This window comes from Leopardus geoffroyi, chromosome A1 (genome assembly GCF_018350155.1).
Source record: "Leopardus geoffroyi isolate Oge1 chromosome A1, O.geoffroyi_Oge1_pat1.0, whole genome shotgun sequence".
Lineage (NCBI taxonomy): Eukaryota > Metazoa > Chordata > Mammalia > Carnivora > Felidae > Leopardus > Leopardus geoffroyi.
Genome location: NC_059326.1, coordinates 142,636,580 through 142,639,566, shown reverse-complemented (window position 1 = coordinate 142,639,566; position 2,987 = coordinate 142,636,580).

The following is a 2,987-nucleotide window of genomic DNA, read 5'->3' as shown; positions in this document are numbered from 1 at the left end:
GCAGCTCCCAGAATCCTTCTATATAGAAGGATTGCTAATTGCTATAATAACATAGCAATTTTATAAAGACAAAATCTAGCTAAATGAACTGTTTAGGTAGGTAGTTTAGTAGCACATATGTACAAAGCAAGGTGTCTGTGCATTAGTTTCCTGTGGCTGCTGTAACAAAGCATCACAAACTTGGTGACTTAAAATGACACGAATCATTCTCTCAGTTCTAGAGGCCTAAAGTCTGAAATCAGTTTCACTGGGCCAACATGAAGGTGTCAGAAGGGCTGTGCTTCCTTCCTAGGAAAGAATCCCTTCCCTGCATCTTCCAGCTTCTCGTGGCTGCCAACGTTCCTTGGCCACATCACTCTGGTGTCTGAGCCTCTGTGGTCACATTGCTTTCTCCTCTTCTGTAGTCAAGTCTCCCTCTGCCTCCATTTCCTAAGGATTATATTTAGGCCCACTTGGATAACTCAAGATAATCTCCCATCTCAAAATTCTTAATTTAACCACATCTGCTATCTTTGTCATATAAGGTAACATTCACAGGTTCCTGAGATAGGATCTCTTTGGGGTCTGTTATTAAGCCTACCACTATTTTCTCTTCCTTATGATTTTCTTAATAGCTTTTTCTTTTCTGTAGCTTACTTTATTGTAAGAATATGGCATATAAAAGGGGTGCCTGGGTGGCTCAGTCAGTTAAGCATCTGACTTCGGCTCAGGTCATGATCTCACGGTTTGTGAGTTCAAGCCCCGTGTCTGGCTCTATGCTGCCAGCTCGGAGCCTGGAGCCTGCTTCTGATTCTGTCTCCCTCTCTCTCTGCTCCTCCCCTGTTTACATTCTGTCTGTCTCTCTCTCTCAAAAATAAATAAACATTAAAAAATTAAAAAAAAAAGAATATGGTTTATAATACATATAACACCAAAATATGTTTACATTTTTGGTAAAGCTTCCAGTCAACAGTAGGCTATGTGTAGTTAAGTTTCGGTGGAGTCAAAGGTTATTTGTGGGTTTTTGACTGTGTGAGGGTGGGTGCCCCTAAACCCCCACGTTGTTCAAGAGTCACTTCTTCCTAGGATGATAAATACTAAGTTCAGGATCAGCGGTGCTGGAACCGGTTTCTACTATCTTGTAAGAGCTGATTACGCACATCTCTTCCCAGCTCCACACTCTGTCACCTCAGATTGGTAGCTTGAAGTCAGTCATGTGGGAGTATTCACTCCCCAGAAATCGACAAGCCCTGTAAGTCAGAGCCTTTCCCCCAGAGAACTGGTTTACACCGTCAAGAGTGATTGCTCTCCGGGTGGGGGAAGCAGAGGGTGGAATTGGGTTTGATACGCTCTAGTTTTTAAATTGGGTGCTGTGTTCATAGGCGTTTGTCTTAGTATGCTTTGAACTTATATAAAACCCATCCACACACATATACACGCCTATATATAATACTGAATTTTTTTCCTTTTTTACTTAAAGGGTGAAAAAGGAAGGTAGCAGGATGTTCCTGATCTTTCAAAAAAGAAATAACGCAATGCCAGCTGCTAGTGAGGATGTGGACATAGTGGATCTTTCATACACAGCAGGTGGAATTGTCAAATGTTACTGTCACTCTAGAAAATAGGGTGGCAGTTTCTTCCAAAACTAAACATACTCATGCCATACAAGGTAGCAATTGCACTCCCGAGACTTTATCCCAGAGAGATGAAAACGTTTTTGCACACAAAACCTGGACACAGTGTTCACAGCAGCTTTATTTGCAATAGCCCAAAACTGGAAACAACAAATATGTCCTTTGGTATGTGAGCAGTCAAACTATTGTGCACAATTATTGATACAGGCAAAAACTTGGATGGACCTCCAAGATGTTATGCCAAGTGAAAAAAGCCCATCACACAAGGTCACGTATTATATGAATCTACTTATATTACATTCTTGAAATGACAAAATGAAAGAGATGGAGAAGATATTAGTGGTTGCGAGGGATTAGGGATGGTGGAGGAAAAGGGTGCTAAGTGCAACTATAATAGGGCAGGAGGAAGAGAAGTAGTGGGTGTGGCCGTAAACAGGTAGTAAGAAGGAGATATTTGTGGTGATGGAATATTCTGGGTCTTGTATGTATTTACATAACCATTAGGGGCAACTGGGTAAACAGTACATGGGATCTCTCTGTTCTATCTTTGCAACTTCCTATGAACCTATAAGTAAATTCACAAAGTTAAAGTAAAAAAAAAATTTTTTTTAACTTTTATAGGAAAAGCTGTGACTGCTGAACAGCACCTCTGGTTTTCCCTGAATCATCCTTCAAGAGTGCTGAAGCAGTTCCAAAAAAGTTCCAAATCAGAGCACCCACGATTGTTCAGCATCATCACCATGTACCCCATCTCTGTTTCTGAGAGCTGTCATTTAAGATGGCTTTCACTCACCTCTCCCTGTCTGCTGTGTGTATGTGACCTTCCTCTAGCCCCCTTCACCACGCTTTATTTGAGCACACACACACCCACGCTTCCTCCCGCAGGCTGTTAGTCAGCATAGGGAGCAAACACACAGGGTTTCTTCCTCATCCTGACCTGCTGCCACTTTCCTCCTCCATGGCCTGCTTTTTAATCTCTGCCCAAGCCTGCCTTGCTGTCCTTTATCACAGACACCGACCACCAGGCAGAAGGTTGAAGATATTCTCTGACAAAAGCAGCCCATTGAACTTGATGTGTTTCCTCTCCTTCTTTTGTTTCATATTTGGATTCTCCCTAGCCAGCTGGTCAATAATAATTCTTTGTTTTTCTCGTCTCTTCCCATACGCAAATTCCAGCCAGGATCAGTAATATTGCCTGCACCAGGCCAGGACATTTCAACTTTGATGGGGAGGGAAAGTAAATGGAGAACAGACTCACCCGTAGGGACTCCCAGCTTACGATACACAAGGACCAGAGGATCGTAATGGAGGGATCTTGCAGCCCTGAGACGGGGGCAATTTCAGGCCATTCTTCCCTTGGTATTTCTGCAAATT